Here is a 20085-nt window from a genome sequence, read left to right as displayed (position 1 = left end):
CTACACTACTCACACACAGAGTATTTTAAGTGATAACTGCCAGTAAAAGTCTGAGAAAGAAAACCATCACAAGTTATAAGCAAACCAAAAAGGCTTCCTACTGCAAATGTAGGAGAACCTATGCCATAAACAATACTGAAAAAGCAAGTAGTAAAAAGAATGCGCCTATTGATTACGTGTGACACTGCATAATGAACAGTCGCTGCAAACAGTATATCAGGAAATTCATTTTTAATTATACAAGAAACCATTAATGATAATTACCAATTTCTTATGTTGAAACGGACTGAGAAACTAAGAACCTTACCTTCATCACACCTACAGGTGGAATAGTGCTCCGTGCCATTAATGTATCACTGTAAAGAACAATCCCATCCCTCCCCTTTTAACTCCAGCGCTCAATGAAGGTATGTTTAAAACTCAGCACTAACCTACAGTCTAATTCACTAGCCTAAGTAGAGAATTACATTCATAACTGGATGGTGATTAACACCAAACAACCCAAGGCTCAAACAAACAGCACAGCAAATCGCTCTTTTCAAACAGCCAATCGCTGAGGTGGAAGCAGGCATGCTTTAAGTCACATTAGAATCAACTTCCTCCCCACCCATTCTATTATTGGTTATTCATGCATTGACACGAGCATGGAAACTACTCCACAAAAAATCACAGCTATCTTAGAAGAACCTGTACTGCTTAAAGATGAAATGCTGTTTATAAACCAAGAGAAGGAAGAGTGGTTTTGAGTAAATAAAGCTTATTTCTCATTTGTTTTAAGATATTTCCTTTATAACTCTCTCTTTATATCCTCTATCATTGCTTTCTCGGTTACAGAGCCCCTCAACTACATCCATCTTCAGCATCAAACCAAGGACTTGCTTTCTACTAGAAAAGAAACATTCACACAGGCAGCACCACTTTGTGAATTGCTTGGAATTCAGTGTTCACTGTTAGCATCTAAGAAAATGCTTTTAGATTTTAAACTTGCAGCTGTTGACATTAAATTAAGGAAAACAAAAACACTACTTTCAAATATCTTCTAACAAAATAATAACAAAAAACATCATCGCAATATACAACTTCTGAAAGCAGCAAGAGCGTGTAAAAGCACGGACAGCTTTCCCAAAGACGTGCACAGAGAGAACTTCTGCGTGGCAGAAATTTCAAGCAGCACTGCTGACACACGTTGCTGTGCCTGCCAGAGCTCTCAGTTTCTGCTTACCCACCCTGGCTCTTGAAAGCAGTCGTGACGCAAGGAGATCCAGGCCATCATCCTGCAAGGAGGCTGCTCCCAGCACGTTGCCTGTTTACTGTCCCTTAGTTCACCCAAGTTTTAGGAGGTAAACATGGGCTAGTCAGAGTCCTTTCATTATCTGCATAATCCCAGCCTATGTGGCTGCCATACGGTAACGCCAGCACCCAAGTGAGCTTTCATTCCTGAATTACGGCAGCGCAGAACACGGCCGAGGGAGTGCCAAACAACATGATTAAGCAGCAAAATATGACAAGGCATGAATTATATTATTAGTACTCCTATCTATCATTAGCCACAGAAGTGAGGGTTTTGTGCAGCCAATAGCAACTATGCATAAATAAAGCTCCTACACTTTGACACGCTTTCAAAATAAGAGCAACTATTTATTTTGAGTAATTCTATTCTTTGGTTGCTTTGACAGTGAACTGTATTTCATCATTTCACAAATTACTTCCTTTTTCCAACTTTACCTTGAAACAACTCAGGAGAAAACCCTCCTGGTATAAAGGCAGCCTTAAATTACAATCCTTTATTTTCAGAGAACAAGAGCATAATCATTTTCCAACAAGGTACACTAAGCAGCTTTCCTTCCAGCAATTCGCTGTTTGTCGTTAAGCACGTTTTGAACCTGCACAGATTCTGGATTCCGCAGCACACGCTGTTTCATTTCCTCAGATTCACTGAAAGACTAAATCACAAGGCTAGACTTAAGGAGTTCTTGTAAGAACAGCCATGAGACTTGTTGGTTTTGTTTGTTGCTTGGTTTTTTAAATCACCTTGCCAGCACCTCTGAGGTTTCACTCTCATTTCTGTAGGGGCAGCCCAGCCATTCCCTTTCACCTTGAATGATCTGCCTGACTAACTTCAAGAAAGTTGTTTCGAAATGGGAAGGCAAATAGCCAAGAAGGGCAAAAATAGTGTAAGGACATGCAAGATAGCACAGTAAGTTACTACACGTAACACTGCAGAGTGAGTGGTAAAACGACGACACCAAAAGGCACTGAGAGCACGTCCACACAAACTTCAGGGCTCTGCAAAATAACACTTTGCAGTTTTGGTAGAAATTGATCAGTATTACCTAAGCTGCAGAGCCAAGGAAGGAGATAAATTGAAAGTGGATATGATAGATGTGCGTGGTACCAGGATTCTCATTAATCGTTCAGAAAGGCAGGAGGGAGGGCATGCAAGTCACTTGTACTCAGGGCAGGCAGAAGGAAGTGAGAAAATAGAAGACCTTCAGCAGGATCACAGTTTCAAATTATTTTCAGTCTACAGCAACACTCCTACTTTAACCCTGCAAGGCTTGCTAAGAATTGTTTAATGAGAATAAATGGACCTGATGAAACAACAAAATGAACTACAGCTTTCACTAAAGCCAGTAACATGGCATGCTACACTTAGAGAGGAAAACAAACTCTGCATAGTGAAATAATAAATTAACAAATTAAAAGCAGAATAATTAATTTTTACATTTTATTGCTTTAAAAAAATAATGGGATTGAGAAGGAATGACTTCATGTTCAAAGTGAAGCAGCACAGTGACATCCGGGATCGTGCCTCAACTTCAGTGAGCTGCATCATCACCTGCATCCAACACTTCTGAGAAATACTGATGACAGTCTGTGCTTCTTGGAATGAAAAACAGAAGAATTCTATCAGATTTGCTTCTATTAAATTAAGATTAGAGCAAACTTCCAGGTACGTAGCTGTAATAAAAGCAGCTAATCTTAAAGAGTTTGCACAGAGTGATGCTTATTTTTTCTCAAACCAAACAAAACTAACACTTTCAAGGATATCATTTTTACACTGCATTACTCACAAGATACTAATTTAGAAGTACGCTGAGAAATGACAGGATTCAGCATCCATTACTTTTCAATGCTCAATTTGAGACACCTTGGATTTTCTGAATGGCTACGCAGCACTGCGCAGTACTCAGGCCTGGCTCCCACCAAGCTCAGTTGCATTTTGAGTCATCATGTGCTCTGTACATCATGGCTTGGTGTCTCAGATTGAGCGGCAAAAGCAACCAGCAGCTGCCAGAGCATCACACGAGTGCACAGAGCTGAGGAAACAGCAATGTACAATTCCTCCAAGGAAATACCCAGCTATTCTACCCTGGAAAGTCTCACTTTGCTTCTCTAATCCCTTACAACCTTTCTGACAAATTTTCACCGCTTGGATGTGGCTCTGGGCAGCCTGGTTTAGTGGTTGGTGACCCTGCCCATGGCAGGGGGGTTGAGACTCGATGATCTTTGAGGTCCTTTTCAACTCAGGCCATTCTATGACTCACAGCTTCTTAAACAAGTACAGCTGGACAAGTTTCTGAGAGCTGGAAGGGAGTACCAGAACACATCACCTAACGCCGTCGGTCAGACCAACATGGAGGCACCCCAGAATTGCTCTACAACACAGCTTTCAGGCAAGCCGTGACTCATGGTATAGAAGCACACAGCACAGAATCTAACCACACTTTATGCAGTTCTGAAAGCACATATTTGTCCTCATTTTTAAAAGTGCATGTCTAATTTCTGCCATTAGCCAACGGTAGAAGCTTGATCAGTACTTTCTCCCCATAACACATTACAACTGTACCCCCTCTAAAGCTTTTGAAGAAAAATTCAGTTTTCTTTTTCCCCAAATGTACCAATGAATGCATTTTCCCTGTTTCTTCCATCACTTAATGTGTCTCTACCACTCTCCTTCTCATATAGCTCCTCCCCACAGCCCACCTCCCAGCCCTTTGCTACCTCCCAGCACAAATCTCACCATGCCACACACACAGGTCACGCTGACACCTCTGTCACACCTACAAGGAAACAAATCATGCTCATCTATCTCTGCAAGCATGACACACACACACACACACACACACACACACAGGTTAATAACAGATGCTAAATCCTCAATTGTTTGTAATTATGATATCTATCTATCTGGCTGTTACACGTAAAATAGTTTCCACCATCTCAAAACACTGCCAGATTTGGGCTGGCATTTATGGAGCAAGCAAAAGTCTTAAGGGGGGCACAAGAAGCACCTCTGGCAAATGGCAAGGAGCCACCACGTAAGTTCTGAAGTGAACTTTTAACATGGGCAAAAGTGCAATTATTTCCTACCTACTCTTTCAGGAAGAATATCTTTAGAAATTCTGCAAGAAAACTAAAAATAAAAAAAAAAATAAAAAAAATAAAAAAAATCCAACTGCATACAGAACTTTCAACCACAACTGTCAGCGTATGAAGCAAACAAAAAAGAACATTCATGAGAAGTGAAAAACTCTTCTGTAAGAAGCAGAACACACAGCCTTGACAGCCCCACACAGGTTCTGTGATAAAGCCTTTGCTGCATGGCAGAGGAGAAAAGTATTTCTTCTTTCAGATAACACTGCAGAAATCTCCAAGTTTCCAGTGAAATTTGCACACCAGGAAATAATCACTTCTGCAATTGTTAGGCCAGAGAGACCTGCATTTTCCATTCAGATTCAATGAGATTTTGGTTCAGAAGAGTATTACTTTGTGGCTCTACATGAGCTATGGCTGAGACACACAGATGAGATTTTTCCCAGTTCTGCAGCACCTTCTTGAAGCTTCAGTCATACAAAATCAGCCGTATTCTAAAGGTACAAAACATCAATCACCTCTTTTGACTTTTTCCCAAGTGAAGCACCAAATGCCTTCTACTGAAAATGCTTATACCCACATGCGTGCAAAGCCAGCCTTCTGAAGCACAAATATCTCCATTAACGTTAACTATTTAATGACCCAGCACAGCAATCCTGTCATCAACCCTACCCGTGAAACAGGTCATAAAAGGAACTACACTCAGAAATTAATTAGAAGTTCACACTCTTAGCTCAAATTAACTACTGTGGTCCTACGCAATGGCTTCCTTAGGTCTTCTCTCTACATTTAGGCATGCGGCACAACAGCTTCACACCACTTCTTTCTTTCCCCTCCCCACCCACCAAGAGGCAAAACAAACCAAAACTGCTGGGGTAGCAAATTTCACGCATCCCACACAGCAGCTCACAGGTCAGAAATGACACAGCTAAGAGGGCACAGCAGCAAGGTGAGGAACCGGGGCAGCTCCAGGGTCCAGCAGAAGCCACTGCAGCAATGAGGATGGCTCAGACAAGGCTTCTTTTGAGTGTGCAGCTTGTAGCCAGGAGGAATTGAGCAGTCCCATCGTCCTGCTTCACTGCTCTCAAAGTGGCAGCTCAAAACAAACACCTAGGGTGAATTTTTAGAGTGTCATAGCTTAGGAAAAGATCAGCAACACACACTGAGCTTCCTGAGAACTACGGATGACAACACCATGCAGCTTTGAGCTTAACTGACATAATCAAAACCAGTCTTTACTCGCTTTGAAAATGAAAGTCAAGGTGTTACATAAGCCAACAAAATTTACCAAAAAATTGCAGCACAGGTGGGAAGAGAAAGAAGGATTAGGTTGGTTCCCCCCCGTCAATATTTTGTTGGAGTTGGCAGCTTAACTCTACTTTATTGCTTTTGCTATTCAAAATGAACAGCAAATAAAACCCAGACAATAAGTGCATTTTTAAACAAAAACTCCTGTACCTGTCATATTTTTTCCCAGGAATTCTTTCAGCCATCAAACATTTTTTAAGCAAACCTTAACAGCCGCTTAATATTTTGAAGTAGTTGCGGTCCAGGTATCATCTGCCAACCTCCTGGCTACATTTAGAATCCTCCCACAGCTGAAGCATAACAGACTCCTCTATTAAGACTTAAATCAGCAGTCTCTTTGTCTCCACGCAACTGCTCTTTTACTGAAAATGGTAGGGCAGCACAGAGAGCACAATACGAATTTAAGCAGCGAAGCTAATGTCTAAATGGAAAAATGCAAATTTCCACTTCATTCCTCGCTGGAAATTCTGTTAGCAGCAGAAGTCAGATCTGCAGGCCCTCCCTCCCTGCATCCACGCGATGCAACAGGGCTGGCATTACAGGAGCAGCAACAGAGGTTTCGGTGTTGAGATTCACACGCTCCGTCAGCTGGCTGCCGTCCTCCTGGGGAAAGGGTGAGATGGAACCATTTTTAAGGGCAAGCAGCAAACAGGGCCCATGCTGCTTTATATACGTCTTATTTTCCTATAAAGGAAATCTCTACTCATGAAAACAAGCTACAGCGCAATTTAAGTCTCCTCACAGGATTCTCTGAAGTTTTATAGATGTGTAATCCTGACATTCCCCACTAACGTTTTCCTTCTGTTCAGTATTATAAGAACGTGGATTTTCAGTGTTACGCACGTTCCCGGCCTCTGCTAAGAACAACAAACATTAGGGTTGTTGTGCCAGGTTTCCTTAACGTCTCTGATCTCCATCTTCTTCTACAGTCTGAAACCAGAAACATTCATGTTTATCATAACTACATGTAACAAAGTAAGGCGAAATCCTGGAAGCCAGGCCTGCTAAGCAGCATGTCCTCATTAACAACTATCTGTGCTGCACAGGTTCGCCATTCGGGATCACTGCCCACCCCCTCCACGACTGAAAGGCCTTGTAACATCAGATTATTTGTCACTAAGCAAAATGAGAAATCCATCATCCCCTGACAAATGGTACCTAATGCCTTAGGATTAGACAAACATAGAAACCTGACCTTTGACAACTGATTTTATTTAACAGTTCTCAATTGCTGTCAATTACTGAAACACGCAAAAGCAACACTCGGAAAAGAAAGTCAACTACATTTGCATTTAACACTTCTGTAAACCAGTGTTCACTTAGCACAGTGCTCTGCCTGAGATTTTCACACAGAAACAGTGGTCTTAAACTTTATTTGAGTTCAAATTAAAATTAAAAAGAACCTTCTGAAATGTTGACAGTTGATTGTTCATGCCTGGCCTTCCCCTCCTCTGTTTCTTGACAAAGGCACCATTTATCAAGTCCATCAAAATACACACCCCTAACAAAACCAGCAATTTTGTGTAAAGGTCACATTTTGTCTATTAATACATGGAGATTACCAGCAATTTTTAAGTTTTTCACCTATACACAACTGTATTTATTCCAGGTAACAGAGCCACTCAATTCCATATAGACAATCCTAAAGAAAAAATGAATATATAGCAGTTTTCTACCTTAGTCACACATAGAAGGTAAAATCCTTAAGTTCAATCTGACTTCACACAATAACGACAGTAAGTCAAACTAAAATAAATCAATTCCTTTCCCTGAAGGCTGTAGATTTTTCAGATTAGCCTGGTGGTAAATTTCATCTTTCATTTTATCAGAGCTCTAGATAGGAAATACTATAAAACTTCTTCGTAGTTTATTATTTGCTCATTCCATAGAAATGAAAATATGAGTACATAATTTCCTTAACTCTTCATTTCTTTTGTAGGGCATTCATCAAAGTCTATCAATACCGAGTTCAGAAATTGAACTAATCTTTCCAAACTTTACACCCTGAATTCTGTTTCTCATACTACATTCTTCCTTATCCCGGAGATGTAGAACTGTAAGAGATAAAGTGGATTAAAGACATATTGAGGATTATAGATTACGCAGTTAGAACAAACAGAGGCAAGTATTTCAAATAGCTGACCCTACAGAAAGGAATCACATTCTGTTCTCAAGATGATATACAAAAATAGAAAGCACATTCCACTAGGAAAATATTTACTTAATAATTTATCGTTTAAGAACCTTTACTCTACAAATTAAAGCACAAAGACAGCACGTTGAAATGAATGTGAAGATATATTTCCAATCATTACAATACAACTTCAATTTTGACTGTGATTAGATTTATAAATTTTGCTCTGTTCCAGCATGAGAAACAGAAGTCACACTTCTCTCGATCCCAAAGCCCTACATTTAAAACTGATTCCAACTCTGAGGCGACAGGAAAGGCACAGAAACTCAGCACTGCCAAAATGCCTAGAAATAAAAGAATAGGAATCTTTAGGAATCTTTAATAAGGAATACTTTAATAAGTATCCAACTGGAAAGAAATGCCAGAGAAATGCAAGAACCAATTTAATCCAGATATTAACAATTTCCTTAATGATCTATATGATTAAAATAGCATATAGACAACTTCTGAGGATATTAAACACAGAACTTTGAATAGCAGTAAATTCAGAAATAATACAAAGAAACTTAAGCAAATTCCTTATGTTGCCAAAAAACAAAGTGAAATTCAGTTTGGAAAAACACCAACTAATATACCTGGGAAAAAATAATCCCAAATACACATATTCAGCATATGCAAGAAACCTGGGAAATAATAATGCAGGGAAACAGCACTGACCACAAGAGCTCAAAAGAGGGGGAGGCACTGCAGCCATCCCACTGAACCTAGGAGTAAGGGGAAAGGCCACATCACTTTTCCCTTTCACCCACTTGCCTCCTTTCCCAAACCAAAGCACGCACAGCGGGGCACTCTACCCCACTATCTTTGCTGCAACCCCAGATATGAAATAGGTCCTGTTGCTCGAGACCTTTAAAACTATACAAGCAAAAATGTTATTAAGCATTGAATGCTTTACTCAAAGAGCCCAATGGTAATGAAAAAATACCTTAGGTTTTGTTGTTCCATATTGTATATCACCACAGAGCTTTTCCATTAACTTTATCTGAAATATCAGGGGTTTAATCCAGAAGTGTAATACATATCCAAAACTAAATAAACATAAGAATATGTTCACTTCCAAGCTATTTGCTTTTTATTGACCATGAAGCTTTGGCACGTTTCACTACAAGGGAACCAACTTTGAAGATGATGGCTCTCAGATTAATTTTTGCTCTGGTATGATGCTTGTTCATGCCTGGATCAATTGTGCATAATGAGGGGAGACCAACATTGTGCTCATGTCAAATGAGGCCACCTCTGATTTTAGTCTGAAGAGCATGTCAGTCCTGCTCTCTGCAAAATCCTTGATTAACAAAGTTTCTGCAGCAGGAGTGACTGTTCCTTATCAGGCAGGAAATAAAAGTAACTCAGAAATATAAGATAGACACTTCAAAACCTGTTCCTAGCCACTCACTTCAGTTTCTAGATGCTATGACATTCCTTCATCAGTGCAATAACCTCAAAACTTAAGACTTTTCCATTGCTAATGTGAATTCAAATTCCACTCTCTCATAATCAGCTCAGGAAGAACATAGAAAGAAAGATTTGGGTTTTGTGAAGTCTTTCCCTTTCAGAAGAGTTGCTTTGGGATGGGGTTGTCCCCCTCTGTGTTAAGGGGGGAGATCTGTCACTCTTGAGATTGAAACACCTGAACAAGTCTTAAACTTGGCCCCATCTGCCCAAGCAGCAAAGTGCTCCATCCACACACTGTTTGTTGAGTGCAACTGTGCTCATTAAAGATGTGGTAGCCAAGGGAGAATGGGACACAGAAAGATTTACTTGCCCTAGGAAACGTGACACATTTATCTCGGCTTTAGAATCTCCCATCATAAGGAGACAAAATAACAAGATTTGCTGAAGAGACCACTGGGCTTCATGATCACCTTTTTCATAAAAGACTGCACCATTTCTACTTATTATTTGTGGAATTTGTTTGCTCTTCTGAAATTAGGGAAGAGTAAGAAATTCTATTCCGTGACCTGGAAGTTCACAGTAATTGAAGGATGGGGTAAAGATAACTTCAAGCATGTTGTTCCTTTCTCCTTCCTTACCAGGACTCCTTTTGATGCACCATAACGAAGTGCCCAGAAGTTCTCCAGGAACCTTTCCACTGCTCAGCTTATCCTAGCCCACAGTATGGATCCCACTTGCTCAGTTCTGTAACGTTAAGGGACTTGCTGCACTTCTTTTTATTTGTGGCCAACAAGATTTAATCTGGCCGCTCAGACGATATTCTCAGGCAGTTTACAGCAATGAAACTTTGAGTTTATGGCATCCAAAATATCTGGATACAGCAACTGTGATACACTAGCTCTTCCTCAAAGTGCACTAAAAGCACTCCATCTCAACCTTCCCACACACACCTACAAGGTCTGCTGCCACGCTTTGCCATCAAGCACGCTCAGAGACAAATTGAGCACTTTTCCAAGAGTCAAATGCTGTGTCAGAGCTTTAGGCACCATCTTCATTTCTGTTCCCAGAAAGACTAACAACCACTTCTCTCCATCAGACCCATAACCAATAGGCCCTTTCTATACCTAGATGCTAGAATGGAATTTGATCTTGAATAAAACATCTATAAGGTTTAGGTTTTTTCAAAAGCAGATAGAGATTTCTACCGATTCCCTACTGGAAGCACATCAGAGTAGCAGCTATTTTTTGCCTCTCTGTCTTGCCTTTTCCACTCTTACTGCTTTTTAAAGATGAGAATAAATTTCAACCACTGTAGTTTCTTAGCACTGGGACAGTGGAGATGATGTTTCTTCTAATAATAGGAAATTAAAAAAAAAAGAAATCGAGAAAATACATGGCGCAGAAGGGATGAGGAGGACTTGTGCCTCAATAACAGAGGGAAAGGAGACCTGTCCTGCAGCGAGGTGTGATGACAGCAGCAGAGGCAGGATGGCACTGGCACACTTCACAGGGCGGATCTCCAACCTGACAGGTCTCATCTTGCCTTCAGAAGTGCAGACAAACAACCTCTACAACACACTGACGGAGTTTCAGATGATGAAAAGATGTTTTTCTCCTCTTTCTAAATACATCTGATTTTACTATATTGAGATTCTCAATACCCTCTGCAAGCCGCTCTACCTGGAATGCCTGTTTTTACACGTGCACATGCGAGTTTTATCACCCTCTTGTGGAAAAATAAGTGAATTGTATCTGTCAGAGGTCAGAAGTGGAAAGTGGAGTGCAGAAGACAGTCAAAGAGAACAAAGAAGGGAAAAGAAAGGAGAAATATTTGCTAGGTGGAACAGAGGGGAAATGCAGGGAATGACATTAACCAGAGATACGGTGCCACACCAGCTCCTGTCAGCAAAACCCACCTCCAAAAGGTTCTCTGAAACACCAAAAGATGACAACCAGCTGCTAAATTTCCTCCCCTTGGTAACACTCACTGTGTTCACCGAGCAGATTACGTTCCCTATGTTGGTTTCAAGGATTGCCTCAGCTGTAACCATCATCTTCCACACCTTTGTTCCCACCGATGGAAAAGATAGATGCTCTAAACCGAACTCAGAAAACACTTCCTACATACATTTTCCGTTTTAAAAACATTCTGCATGTAAAATCTGTGCCCTGCTGTAATTTGGAAGTGGAGAGGACAGGAGAAACTTGCCAACTAATGGAAGTTTAGACATTACATCCTACTGGTTAACATAACGGAACAGAAATAAGGATATTTAATTGGCCTAAAATCCTTTCTTCATTTCCTGATCATCCCCACTATCAACTTGAATTGACATCCAAAATTTTGAAAGCAACAAATTTACTGCAACCTGCATTTAAAAACTTGAAAAACGTAAGCTGGGTTGGTACAAGCACACAAGAAAATTTGATATTAAATGAGACAAACAACATTGCAGAGACAAAAAGAAAAGAAAAAGGCCAGCTCAGATGAGAACGATACCACAGGCATGGTGAAAATAAGGGAACATCTCACACATCTCTCTGTAGCTTCCTGAAAACCTTCCCACAGAAAACCACAGACAATATCCAACACAAAACACAGTTGCTTCTTCTTCCTAGCACCTGTCTTTTCCTTCATGCACCTCAACAAGTTCCAAACCCATTCTTAATTACCAATCTGCAATTATTCTTCCAATCTCTGATCTTCTTAGTTATAGCAAAAACTGAAGAAGCAGTTTTCCCTCACGTTACACAGTGAACTACCTTTGTATGAACAGCACAAAATGGGTAACTATGCAACATTTATTTCATTGTCTCAACGCTTCACAAAGGTATGGGATTTTTCTGAATAAAATTATAGTATGTGAGTGCTTAACCATCACCTCCAACGGAGCAGTCAAACCCTAAGAATGAGCACTTCTACTGCCAGCTACACACAGCTATCCGCACTTACTCATCATCCCTGAGGTATCACTGATGATTTCTTTTAGCTTCCCCAAAATGCCACCAACTAAGGAAGATATCTGTGAATGATGTTTTGCAGGAAATGCACCTGCTTCTTAAATCTCCAAATTCTATGGTGCAAACTCACCAAATAATGCACAAACTTTTATTGTGTGAATAACAAACTGCTTGCCTCCACCTCTCTTGTAACTTGTACAGCAACAAAGTCTCACATTAAATTGCAAAAACAAGCTCTCCAGGTCAGAGGACACATGAAGCCACTGTTACAGATGAGCTGGCAACAGGTCCAATGATGTTCATCACAGCTTACACCAAACTGCTGTTCTGTTTTTCCTTTTAGGAAGCTACCCAGAAAAGCCTCATTCTCTTCTTCATTTTCTGACCATTTCAGCTTGTACATCGAGCCCTTTTCACTGTGGCCCTTCTCTGCCATAAACTCCAGCAGACACCAGGGAAGGTGTCAGGCACATCACCTTCAGGGAGAACAACTGCAGCTGAGAACCCTGACATACAGATCAGAAAAGACAAAACAGTGGCGAACAATAAATGGTTTAAATACAAAGCAATGATTCTGTTTTATTCAAATGTATTAATAAAAACATCAAAAGCTGTTGAAGTGTTTTAAAATGAAATTATTATATACTTTGTTCACAAGCGACACTATTTAATATAGCAGTTAATTAGTATGAGACACGCTGTGACTTGAAAAATAAACTTCTATAGGAGGTTGAAAATACGTTCTTTGATTAAATACATCTAAGAACATTTAAAAAATCAAAATTATACACATCACTGCCATTGAAAAACCCTACAGCAAGCTATTATTATAAATCATTAATACTTCTGATCAAAACCAGTTCCCCTGTAGCTCAACTTTAAGGCTTTACTCAAAACAATTCTTCCATCAAGTGCAGCAACCCAGGGGCACTGAGTATTTTGCACTCATTCCTCAGACAGATACCACAGCTTTCCAAAACAGACTTTCAGACTGTAGCTGCAGCAGCATTTTATTTCATTTCTTAGCAGAAAACCACGCTCAGAAGTTATCAACTCTACACAGAAGTCCATCACTGTACCAGTTCTGCTGATTCAACCAAAGGGGCCCAGGATACTGAAGCAGATGACTACAATTATGAAGGCTTAAATAAAGAAATAGGAGGCAAAATGTTTTTAAACAATCTGATCCCAAAAACACTTCCCCCCGAATACATGAGACTGTGTGGCGTATGATTGGGAATTTCTCCCATGAGCTTTGCCTCCAGAATACAAAAATCACACAGCTTGTTGTGCATCTACAACAACCAGCAACGCAGACATACCCTGCCATGGACTTCTGACACAAGGCACTAGCATTCCTCTAAAAGGTTTCCCTTAAGTTTTTAAGAAATAACACGTGTCCTTTGCTGATATTTTTAATTAATTACCAAGATTATGCAGTTTCCCAAACCCATAGAAGCCAAACCCTACCAAAATTCACTGAACTCAGTGAGTCCTCCTGCGTGTGATGGCTAAAAAATATTGCACAACTGAGCCAAAGAAGCAGCAATCGCTTGAATGAGCAAACTGTGGGTGAAAGGAAGTTACCCTGAGCCTAAAAATAGTTTATTGTCCTCCCACTCCCCAGAAAGTGCAAATGAAAGTGCTCATTTTTCAGGAAGACACAGGCTTACAATGGATGAACACGAAGGCACTGCCTCCCTGCTGTAATACTTCATTGATGGACAAAAGTAGTATCCAAGTACTGAACCTCAAAAACAAAACAGACAAATTGAATAAGCTTAATACGTGGACTTTTTCTATTATATTAAATAAATAAATTGCTTGTATATACAGATGTGTGTTATACACTTTTGATACACATAAGCACAATCAATAAATCACACAGATGGCTCCAGAGCTTTGGAAAACGTGCACAGAGTCATAGAATCACCAAGGTTGGAAAAGACCTCCAAGATCATCCAGTCCAACCTCCACCTATCACCAGTATTTCCCACTAAATCACATCCCTCAGTACAACATCCAAACATTTCTTGAACACCTCCAGGGTCAGTGACTCCACCACCTTCCTGGGCAGCACATTCCAGCACCTGACCACTCTACCAGAGAAGTATTTCCTAACATCCAAACTGAATCTCCTCTTAAGCATTTAGAATATAAAGCTCCATATTGTTATCTGTAATAAATAAAGGCAGCACTGTACTTCAACAAGCATAGAAATAATTGCGTGGCTAAACCAGAATCTGTATTTGTTAAAAATACTTTAGGAAAAAGGAACATAAAGGAGGTCCTTATTACAGAAACAGGAGGTTTCATTACAGACTCATCGTAGAGATTCAGCTGGACACAGAACACTTCAATATTATTAGAGGAATAAATAATGCTGAGAAGCATATCATAGAGACATGCCACACAAACACAGACCGAAAACAATTGCTTCTGATGATGGTGAAATCCAGACATTCCTGAAAATCATCATCAAGATTTTAGACTCAATCTTGAAGAGTACAGAAATATCTCCTACATAGTAATTGCAAGTCACTTTGGTTTTAAAGATGATTAAGAAGTAAGAAGTGAGAACAATCATTCCTTAACATTTCTGCAAGCAGAGTGAGAAATTCAGGAAGGAAGAGAACTACACTGAGGGTCTGGGCAAGGGAAACACGGGCCAAAGGAAGAGTCCTCTGATCTAAATAGATCGAGGAACAAATAGATAAAGACAGCTGAATGGAAACAAAGATGATTAGAATATTAAGGCTGAGACAACAGGATTTCTCACCAACTATACTCTCACTACTATACTGTCAGCGTACAAAGGTTTGTTTTGTTTTACTAAGACACTGACTTACAAGGCAACATTTTCACAGACACACATTTTCTGTAAATGCAGTTGTACAGAACTACATTCTGGACATGAGAGACAAGAGCATGTAGAGAAACTTCCACAAAGCAGAATGTAATTGCCAAATGGATTTTAGAACAACCAGAAACGTTTCAGATCACTGGAAGAAATTACTCTACACTACAACCACCAGATGTTTACACAATTGAAGGGGACATTAAATACATCATCAAAAAAGAACTGCACAAGGAGAGCAAGAGCACAAGGAAAGGTGAAGAGTTTAACTGTGCACCACCGGAACTCCACATATCGTAAGGCCATAAGCAGGGAACTGTGGCCCTTTTCCCAAATCTTACAGGGACAGAGCCTGCTATGTCTGCTCTTATTTCAGAACAAGTGCAAAATTCTGTACAGAAGCTCCAAGACTGATGTTTGATTCACCATTATGTGCAGAATAGAACCATGTTCCAAGGTCTCTTTCAGACAATAAATGAGGATTTATTTCCACTTATGAATATAAAGCAAAATTTGATTTTGCAAGTCACAGCCATTATGATTCTCTATTCTTGTTTGTAAATTAGGATAAAGTATTAACTTCAGATATTTTCTTAATAGTTAATTGATATTTGTAAAGCATTCCAAATTTCATAAATGGAGACTAGCATAGAAATGACAAGCAGCCAACTCTCATGCAATTCAACGGAAAATACAAGCCCTCTTCCTCTACAACTTGGATAATAACTACCATTTCCCATACGTACATTTCTTTAGACTGAAATATTCTTAACGCATGATAAAGAGGATTTTTTCCTAATCAAATGTATTTGAGAAGGAAGGTACACATCTTGCAGTTCTCACTTAGGCAAAAGTCTTCCAGAGTTGAAAGGATCTTTGACTATTTAGGAACTTCAGCATTTGGCCTACAGATAGGATTCATAAAAAAAGCTTATAATAAAATCACACCTATAGGGAAATAATATAATGATCAAAAGCAAACAGCAAGTGAAAGATTTTCCCTTACTGACTATGCAGCGCTCTTTTGTTGCCACTACAGCAATTCTTTAATGCCATGGAAACTATCTGATAAATGCATAAGAAGCTCAATAAATTTCATAATATTGAGGTAGCAAAGCAATTGGTATTGTTGACAGAGAACTTCTGTTCTGAGCACCTCTTTTAAGAAAGAAAAATTGCCTAAAATAAAAATTATAGTTTGAGCTGAGGCCTGTTTTCAACAGAAATAAACCTGGAAGTAACTACACTGCATTGGAATACTGGAAAACGTGGGAGAATGGCAGGAAACAAGAGGTGCCCCTTGAAATGATAAAAAATGGGATACATCACTTTAATATTTAACTGCCGTTCTTTGATATGGTTTGCTTTACTTTATTATGCATTTTTAATGAGAATAGGAGGATGAGAAGAATACTGTGAATCATATACTAGTTTTCTGCCCAGTTCTGTTCAACATTTATTTGTAAGCCATCCGATCTCTGCAGTCTCCTCCTGCACGCACGTCTTCATCCTCTGGACACTCCCCTGACATGACAGATACTGCCAGCAACAGGAATGGACTCTCTGCTTTTACAGGTAATAATGAGATTGGTCTGTTTTTGTGTGCTCGGTATTACAATACAGGATTTTTTTTTCCTACCAGTGTTCTATCCCCACCTACCTTCCTCCAAAGACTTGTAAGTTAAGAGCATCTACAGAAAATGAAAGTAAAAGAACCTTTGGTAAGTACCACCCCTTTCCAATGCACATACAACATACACCACCACCTTCCGCTACGGAAGCGTGCTTTGAGGCCACAAACTTGGTTATTAACAAACTGTGTGTGGGTGTGCCTAAGGCACAAAGGTGGATGTTGTCATTTCAAGATACGGGCCCCTCACCAGGCCTGCCACAAACCAGTTACCTCAGGGACCTGCCAACCCTGCTGATTCCAGAGCCTCATTTCCTCATTGCAGCCTTTCACTACCTAAAGGGAGCCTACAGACAGGAGGGGAATCTTTGAAAGGGTAGATAACTGCAGGACAAGGGGAAGTTTTGAAGTTGAGGAAGGGAAGATTTTAGGTTCTTTATGGAGAGAGTGGTAAGGTGCTGGAACAGCTGCCCAGAAAGGTTGTGGACGCCCCGTCCCTGGAGGTGTTCAAGGCCAGGTTGGATGGGGCCCTGGGCAGCCTGGTCTGGTATTAAATGGGGAGGTTGGTGGCCCTGCGTATGGCAGCGGGGTTGGAGATTCATGATCCTTGAGATCCCTTTCAACCCTGGCCATTCTGTGATTCTGTGAAGAGCCTCTTTAAAAGTTAAGACAAACTGAAAAGCCCTGTAACACAGGGCAGGACACCAGACAAGAACATGCAGGAACCTCAGTGCATGTGAGATTTAAACCTTTTAACGAGTATATATATTGAAAATGCAGGCCAACTGTACCACAGCTCCTGTTAGCAATTCTTGTACCATTCCACTTGAAACAAAGGAGGACAGACTGCTTTTGAAACATTAGATTCAACATTAGTCATATTATAAAACAACTCCAAATTATAACAGAATCATAACAGAATGGCCTGGGTTGAAAAGGACCACAAGGATCATCCAGTCCCAACCCCCTGCTATGTGCAGGTCGCCAACCAGCAGACCAGGCTGCCCAGAGCCACATCCAGCCTGGCCTTGAATGCCTCCAGGGATGGGGCATCCACAACCTCCTTGGGCAACCTGTTCCAGTGCCTCACCACCCTCTGGCTGAAAAACTTCCTCCTAATATCTAACCTAAACCTCCCATTTAGTCAGAGCGCAGTAAATAACAACAATTAAATTATCAGAAAAAAGTCTTGACTGTGGAAGAACAGAGGATGCAAAAGTCTTGACTGCATGAGGAGGTTTTTTTTGGCTTGGGGCATTTGAGAGTCTTAATTCAACCCAATAGGGCCTCAGAAGGCTCCTGCATCTCATAAATACATGGAACGTTTGTTCACAAAGAGCTAAACAATGCACACATTTATGTTAATTAAAAAAATAATAAAACACCCAGTAACAACCTCATTCCCCTATGCTTTAAGTAGAATAAGCACCACTGAAAACTCCAGTCCTTCTCACTACATTTCCTAAATGGCAAGTTACCATTCAGCCTTGTGCATAACACTGAAACACGTTCTGTCTATTTCTGTTTCCTGAAACATTATTATTATCAAATAAACAACAGCTCCAACTTATCTGTTCTTGCAGTACAGGCACATACATCCACAGAAAGGAACAGACTGCATTAAAACACTACCAAAACAAGCCATTTCACTGTATATGACTCTGCCTCTGGGGAAAGGAATGAGAGCAGATAAGATGTGACAGATGTGTAGTCACGTCACTTAATACACAACTGGAAGGTGCTCAAATCATTATGGTGACAGGCACAGTATAAAAACTTGCAAAGAATGGACAAAGCATTTATCTAGTTTGCTGCACACTTTATTCTTATAATGAAAGAAGATACTAAAGTCCATGCAGGTGCTTCTCTGGGAGAAAATACAGGCTGTAACTATCAGTATGAGATATAGTTTGAGGGGAGCAGGAGAGAATAGGGGAAGAGGAGAGAAGAGCACAGCATGTGTGGCTTAGTCTGCAAAACTCTTCCATCACAAATATAAAATGTTTCAGGTCAAATTCAAGGTCTTTCCTCTAGAAATTTCCTGTACTGAAATATTTTTAAACAGGTTTAATGAAACTTGAAACTTACCCAAAACAAGGAGTATACTTAGCAACTGGAGATCTCCAAACTGATCTCATTATTCAGTATCTTAAAAAAAAGCTATTTTGCTAAAAAATCTTCATTTTTTTTTTTACTTTAAAGATCAAAATAATAAAATAGGAAATCATGTGGTTACTGAATAAAGTAATAGGACTAGTTATTTGTTGGAGGGCAAGTACAAGCCCAAAAGTTTAAAGATTAGGACTTTCAGGCAACTGTCCAGGAAAAGCATGAAAAATGCAGATGAAATATGACTTCTTTCAGGTTAAATAATCCTAACTGCTACAGTAATCAAAGTAGATCAAGAATAATTCTAAATAGTAGCACAATTTTTAACCATTGGTGTCCCTTCAGCAGGAACAAATACCACTGCTGCTTCAGATGCATCCTTAGGCCCAAATCCTGCAAAATGATCTGTACAGAGCCCTGTGCCTACAGGACTCTGCGTTAAGTCAAAGGGAGAAAACCAACTCACAGGATCAGATCCTTAATTTGAAGCTGGACCACTGTAACTCATTATGACACTAATCATAAATATCTCAGTAACGCTCTGTGCCCCATCTGTTTTATCTTATTACAGCTTTGTATCTCAATCCACAGGACCAGCTACAGCAATCAAAATAAGCACCTGCACACACTTGTGTTTCTACAAGACCACATCCTCGGCCAAAGCCAACCTTTTCTTGTGTCTGTGCACACACCTACAGTGTTCCCTGAACAGGACTACACAATATAACCAAATAATTTAAACATTCATTCAAATACAAATCTAAATCTTTTTTCAGTAGTGTAGCCACTTCAGCCAAAGGACAAACTCTATTTACTGAAATACAGTAAGTTGTATTTTTAAGGGAAATTACCTGCATCTCAAAAATGACCTGCCAGAATGGAGTTTTAAATGACTTAAATGAACATTTGCTTCTTTATCTTATTTTCACCGAACAACTGGAAAAGTTCATAGAAGAAAATTCACTACAAACCAGAACGCCAAATCGAATGGCACTGGCAGACACACTGAGAAATGGTGAATAGTGGAAGCACTCCAGGCCCACCCTGCTCTTCCAGTCTCCTCTACTTCCAAATCAGCCCTTGCCAGCTTAATACAGCGGGGTTAGATGGTCCTTTGGACCTTTCTTTTGAGCAAGTATGCTTATTTGTACATTCTCGCACGCATTCCACAGAAGGAAGTCTCAACTATTTTAATGACAACTCCAGCAGAACAAATCCTACAATCCAAGTTTAATTTAATTGATACACATAGGCTTT

General features: G+C 40.0%; 1 protein-coding gene across 4 annotated transcripts in view; it reads right to left on the bottom strand.

Moving 5' to 3' along the window:
• The window catches only part of PPP2R5E (protein phosphatase 2 regulatory subunit B'epsilon), a 71641-nt gene that overhangs the window by 50252 nt on the left and 1304 nt on the right, over positions 1-20085 (bottom strand). Inside the window, exon 1 of one of the 4 annotated variants that reach the window (XM_031553722.1) lies at positions 1227-1365. The exons of 2 other annotated variants lie outside the window; for them this stretch is intronic. The gene's annotated coding sequence lies outside the window, so the exon portion shown is untranslated. Of the gene's footprint in view, positions 1-307; positions 332-1226; positions 1366-20085 lie in introns of those variants that run through there. One more of the 4 variants, XM_019615947.2, reaches the window with a different exon arrangement.

Source organism: Meleagris gallopavo, chromosome 5, assembly GCF_000146605.3.
Source record: "Meleagris gallopavo isolate NT-WF06-2002-E0010 breed Aviagen turkey brand Nicholas breeding stock chromosome 5, Turkey_5.1, whole genome shotgun sequence".
NCBI classification, from domain to species: domain Eukaryota; kingdom Metazoa; phylum Chordata; class Aves; order Galliformes; family Phasianidae; genus Meleagris; species Meleagris gallopavo.
The sequence above is the reverse complement of the archived record's forward strand: the minus strand, read 5'-3'. Positions and strand labels throughout refer to the sequence as shown.